At 43.6% G+C, this 6,324-nt stretch overlaps 1 pseudogene; it reads left to right on the forward strand.

Moving 5' to 3' along the window:
- Positions 1-6,010, forward strand: part of LOC117551267 — a 37,415-nt pseudogene extending 31,405 nt beyond the window's left edge.
- The last annotated feature ends 314 nt before the right edge of the window (positions 6,011-6,324 follow it).

The raw sequence follows: 6,324 nt of genomic DNA on the forward strand, positions 1-6,324 counted from the left end.
GTCCTATCTCTATTGTGTTGTCATAGAAAGGGGAGGCAGGGCACTATAGGGTCCCCCCCCCTAAATTCACTAGAAGTCATCATTTAAGGGGTTATTTTTAAAACTTTTCTTCTGGGGGGGGCATACCCCCCCCAGACATTACATTGCATTTAGCTGAGGCTTTTATCCAAAGCGACTTACAATAAGTCCGTTCCACCAGGAAGACACAACCTTGAAGAAAACAGAATCATATAAGTACATCAGGTTTCATAGAGCCAAACATTTCAAGTGCTACTCAACTGGCTTTAGATAAGCCAGTCCTTTATTAGTATATAAGTGCTTTGTTAGTAATTATATCGCTCGAAGTGGAGTCGAAAGAGATGAGTTTTCAGTCTGGAAGATGTGTAGGCTTTCTGCTATCCTGATTTCAATGGGGAGCTCATTCCACCATTTTGGAGCCAGGATAGCAAACCCACGTGTTTTTGCTGATGGGAACTTGGGTTGGCCTACCTGCCTGTCAGCCTTCCATCTGTGCACAAACTTATCTCGTGCCCTCATTGGTCATGTGCGCGTTCGTGTGTGTTGGAGGAGTGGCTCTGTAAGGAAGTCTGAAGTTGGTGCATCATGGCATGTGGCTCATTAAAAAATAAGTACAGCTATTATCTCCCTCTTGTATAACTGGTCGGCCCCACCTGCAGCAGGTAAACCAGGGTTGCCAACTCTCACGCATCTAGCGTGTGACACACGCTTTCACTCTCAATCTCACGCTCTCACGCTGCCCAAACTATTCTCACGCCAAAAACAAGATGAACCGGTGATCGTTTTTGGTTGGTTATTTACAATGTTGAGTTGACAGCTGCTCAAGCTGTTGATCCGCTCCCTCCCCGCCTCCACCACCATCAGACCCCCCTGCTCGGTCACTGTTCGCTTTGTGAGAGGGTTTGAAGGTCTAATTTCTAATGATTGATAGTTACACATACTTGTTGTATGTATTAGTTTAGTTTTTCCCTGGTACGTAAAAAGGATAATAATAGTGTTTTTTTTTAAATTATACTGAGTTATTCTTCTTGTCAGGAACCGCTACTATTCGTTTGTTTTATGGATTTGGGCCGGTCTGGGTCTAAATGCCAGGGCCGATTTGCTGTCCCAGTCCAGCCCTGCCTGTACGGGAACAACACAGAACTCCATCTTTCCCTGAAGTCCCTGTAGGACTTGACTCGAGCCATACAGGTAATAATATATAAGGACTCCAATGACCCCAAGGAGGCACAGGCAGGGGTGGAAGTAAAAAGTGGGAGGAAGTGGAGAGCCGACAAAGCTTTTTTGCAAGCAAAGTCTCAGATTCACCACAAAGCAATAGTGGGAACATTGATGCAGGGGAGAGCTGGACTGGGAAGCTTCAGAACCCCCCAGTACAACAAGGCCAAGGGAGAAGAGAGGTGCAGGCTGGTACAGGAGGAAGTAAGGGCAGCAGTTGAGGAGGAGCGGACTAGCAGAGCGGTTGGCCTGAGGCAGCAAGGGGCCTGGACGAGGTGGGAGCAGGCCATGGACCGTAAAGTCACATTGACTGATCTTCGACGGGCAGTACCTCAACAAATCAAAGTCCTGGTCCAGGTAGTGTACCATATCTTGTCCAGCCATTCGAACCTCTTCACCTGGGGCAAAGTGGAATACCCGGCATGCCCGCAATGCCCAGGCAAGGGAATGTTGGAGCCCATCCTGAGCAGCTGCCCAGTGGCTCTTTGCCAGGGCCTTGCGCTATGATCAGGTTGTGAAACCCATCCCAGAGGCCATCGCCAGGGCAAGAGTGTATGATGTCGAAAGAACCGAAACACCCGATAACCCCTGGTTACATCACCGATGATGTGTTCAGGAGCATCAAAAGATGTATTTTTTTATTAACATCGCAAAATATTGAGATCGTATGATCACATTATGATCAGTTTATTTCCCAGTGATTCCAAGATTTACTGAAAAAATAATCTTCCTTTTTTTGTCAGTGTTGGGTGGACGGAGAGATCCGCTCTGCAAGCTCTGAGGGAACAACTTTTCGTACATAGGTCTGATCTCATCAGTGCCTTCCAGGAGTTTGATCCTAACAACAAAGGCACTGAGCAGCAGTGATAGATCGTTACACTTTTAGGGCAGTTTCTCTTACCACCACTTAAGTCTGATCCATCAAACTCAAAGCAGGAAAATAACCAAATTGCAGGATTATACGTTGGACAAAGGTTAACAACTGGTAAACCTGATTTGGTAGGACTGACATGGAATTTTTGCAGCAGTCTGATATGTACCTGACATAGGGGACAAAGAGAACATATAAGAGGTTTCTCAATACTCAAATGTCCCCTCCTCGAGACTTGGTGCTGCCCACAGGAGATGCGAGCGGAGGACTGAGGAGGGGAACCGAGGAGAGAGGAGGGGAAGCAGCAGGCGGTTAGAGAAATGAGAACTCCTCTCCTCTGAGCGGTCATTTTAAAGAGACGTCCATTAATGATGACAGGAGGCACAGCAGCCCTCTGTCTGATGGACAGATGTGTTCATGACGACTTATATATTTACTTTTAATTTATTCACAGTGCGGTATAATGAGACAATAACAGGCTACAGATGCGGACATATACACACACATATTTATATAAATTAGGGCTGGGACTTTAACGCGTTAATTAAGATTAATTAATTACACAAAAATTAACGCGTTAAAAAAATTAACGCATTTTAATCGCACTTATTTTTGCACCGCGGAACGTTTCTCACTGGATGAGTTTCAGGCGTACCGATTATACTGGAGCACCAACTAACGTTCATGACTTCAGACAACAACAAACCACAGTGAACAACAGTGGGAAATGTTGTTTTAAAAAACGGACGGATGGAAGCGTCGATAAGAGCACGGTTGTGTGCAAATTATGCAAAAAGGAATTCGCATATCACCGCAGCACATCAAGCCTCAAGTATCACCTCAATGCAAAACATATAGCAGCTAGCGTGGAAGCTAGCGTGGACGTTAGCCTCTTTTATCGCGTTCACACCAAAAAAAAACGGTACTAAAATTAGTTCACCCCACGAAACACGGCTCTCTTGTGAGAAGAGAGCTATATGTCTGATTGGCTGGGCGGATTGCAAACCACGCCCCGTAAAACTCCCAAAAAGTTTTGTGAAGCCGCCATTGTCGCCATATCCTCGCATTAGCATTATTAGCATTAGCCCAGCGCAGAAACGCAGAGAGACTAACTTATGGCAACACAAAATAAAACATGGGAGCGGTGGAGATGAGGAGGTGTCGGCGTTCTGGCGATTTACTCGGAAGTCCCCAACTCCGGGGACTTCCGGCCGGGGACTTTGGGCGGCAGTATACGCCGTGAAGTGGTTTGCGGCCTGCCAGTAAACCCAAAGCAGAAGAAGAAGAAGTGACGTCAGTGGCTTCATTTGCCTAATCCACCCCCAGGTTCAAAGAGTTCTCATGAACCTTTGTGGGAAAAGTACTGCGGTGTGAATGCGCCTAATGGTATACTAAAATCCATGTGAAAAAAATTGCTTCTCACTGTTCTCAGGTCAAATATTTATATGTGATTAAAAATGCGATTAATTTCGATTAATTAATTACAAAGCCTCTAATTAATTAGATTAATTTTTTTAATCGAGTCCCGGCCCTAATATAAATATATACAATTTCAGAATCAAACAAGTATGAGAGCACTCTCATAATAACGTAACACAATCAGAGACTGGATATATCCCCCCCACCCCTCTCTCTGGTCGCTGAAATTGGGAATTGAAATTACGGGCCAAAAGTTGTACAAGTATTAAAAGTAAGCATAGGACACCAAACCAACTGAGACCCGTCTGTCCGCCACATCTACGCACTGTACAACACACACCTACACACTGTACCACACACACACCTACACACTGTACCACACACACCTACTGCTCCTAAAGCATAATCAGGCTACAGCCGTTGTGTATTTTATTATGTGACGCACTAAATGGTCTTAGAAAAATATTGACTCTTTGTTTGTAGATATCTACTAAACTACAGCAAACAAATACAGAAAGTAATGTAGGCCTGTTATACTGAGTGATATATATTTTACACACTGCTCTGCTTTCTGCACGGACCTCACAGCTGTTCTCACTGTAAACATCTCGTTGCGATGAAAGCAGTTACTAATATAATATCCAAGGGATGCATGCAGAGCTGTCATTGGCTGAGATAAGTCCGGCCGTGCGTCACGCCTCCACCGTTCCCGGAAATGCATCCGTGGAGGATGCATCAGTTTCTCCTCGGTTAGAGTTCCTCCAGAGAACATCCTCGACGCTCGATGCTCGGTCCTCGAAGTGCATTTAGAGAAATGAGATGTCCTTCAACATGGCGCGCTGAAATTCATTTCCGGGTCACTACCGGAGGACCGAGGAGTCGAGGAGGGGAAATTTGAGTATTGAGAAACCTCTATAGTGTATGCTAAATAAAATCCCAAAAATAGTGATGATATAAAGACGATCTATAATGTAGATTTTGTGAGCATAATAGATTACTACTGTCAAGTCAAAGTAAAGAAACTCATTAAGACTAGCCACATGGCCTATGGCTTGTAAAAAAATGCCCTAACACTCAAGAGGAAGCTTATTGTGTTAGTTATTCAAAATGAATTTAACTCTACTGTATATTTCTATCTGTGCCTCAGGGATGATCTCTGTGACGCACTGGGCTAGCACCACAGAGAGAGTCCTGAATCTGGGTCTGCCCTGGAGGGTGCTGCGCCCTCAGCTTGTCAGCAGCACCCAGCATGGCATGATGGACTACCAGCAGTGGATAAAGGAGCTTTCAATCACTGAACCCAAATTAGAGGTCAGCCTTTAAAACTTGTATCCGATATATATCCTTCTTTCTCACCGTTTATGTAAGACTGACACACAGATTAGCAATATTCGTTTCTCCCATTTCAGATCTCAGATAACAGTATCCTGGATACGATGTACAAGAACCACTCCAATCTGGAAACCATTTTCCGGATCATAGACACAGATCATTCAGGTCAGTAAACAGCTTCACTTGGATCCCACTGAAAAGATCATTTTTGTTTTCTCTTGTAGCTTTGACTTCATGAAAGTCAATGATTTGGTATCACTACTCTGGTCCAAACTGAAATATCACAAGAACTATTGGATGTTCCCAAGAAGATAAAACCCTACTGATTTTGATTGACGCCTGGTTTTCCATCTTGTGTTATCAATCTAGTAGAATACATATATTAATAAATGAGTTTGCATAATCACATTAGCTTTAAGCTCAAATCACCACACCCTCACAGCGTCTTTGTCTTTCTGTCTAAAAGCTGGTCACATTTCACAAATGTCTACAACAGTGGGAAGATAAGTCTTCTGTTTCTAGACTGTAATAAAAGGTCTTTATATAAATCTTAAACACTCTCACTCTTTGTTCATTCTTCATTAAAACACCTTCCAACTTTAAGTTAATCATCAAAATGCAAGGCATGCAATCACACTAGATATCTATATATGCTACACAAGTTTTTCAACTACATCCTCCTTGTGTTTCCTTTCAGGTTTAATCTCTTTCAAGGAGTTTCATCAGACCTGGGAACTCCTGCGCTCTCATCTGAAGACAGAGATTAGTGCCAAGGCTATTGCAGACCTGGCCCAGAGCATCGACTTCAACAAGGACGGGAGCATCGACATCAATGAGTTCCTGGAGGCTTTCAGGCTGGTGGACATATCAGCACATAACTGAGTCTGGACCTGGACCAGGAGCTGTACCTGCTGCATAGAAAACACCCAGAACCGATTTGGAAAACCTGTGGAAATTCAAATGTTGAGTACTATCTCATCCATTTGACCTCATGAGATCAACCTACATATGTTCTACAGATGTTATTTTGTGTACTCTTTTTATCTCACAAATTAGAGTATCCTTAGGATTTATGTTTTTAACTGATGGATCAAGCTGGTCAGAGAAATTTATGAATGAAAGAAACCTACCGATGTTACACATTAAAGTCTGTTTACAGGAGTGATGGAGTGCTAATGCTTTTCTGAAATAGGTTGCATTAAAGACAAGTCTTTGCAATGTCTAATAAATGTCCTTAAGTGATGTCACTTGAGTCAGCGTGAGTTGGACCAGTGTCATTTCGAGGACTCTAATGCACGAGGGGATATCATCTTTGGGTAGCTGGTTAATCAGTTCAACTGTCAATCAGTTGGAATGTAGGACATTAATCCTATCCACTCAAGCAGGACTTAGATGAGATGTTGGAAAGGGCTCGTCTGCAAGTAAACACAGGTGATGAGATATGTCCCTTATGAGATGCCAAACAA

This window comes from Gymnodraco acuticeps, unplaced genomic scaffold (genome assembly GCF_902827175.1).
Source record: "Gymnodraco acuticeps unplaced genomic scaffold, fGymAcu1.1, whole genome shotgun sequence".
Classification (NCBI taxonomy): Eukaryota; Metazoa; Chordata; class Actinopteri; order Perciformes; family Bathydraconidae; genus Gymnodraco; species Gymnodraco acuticeps.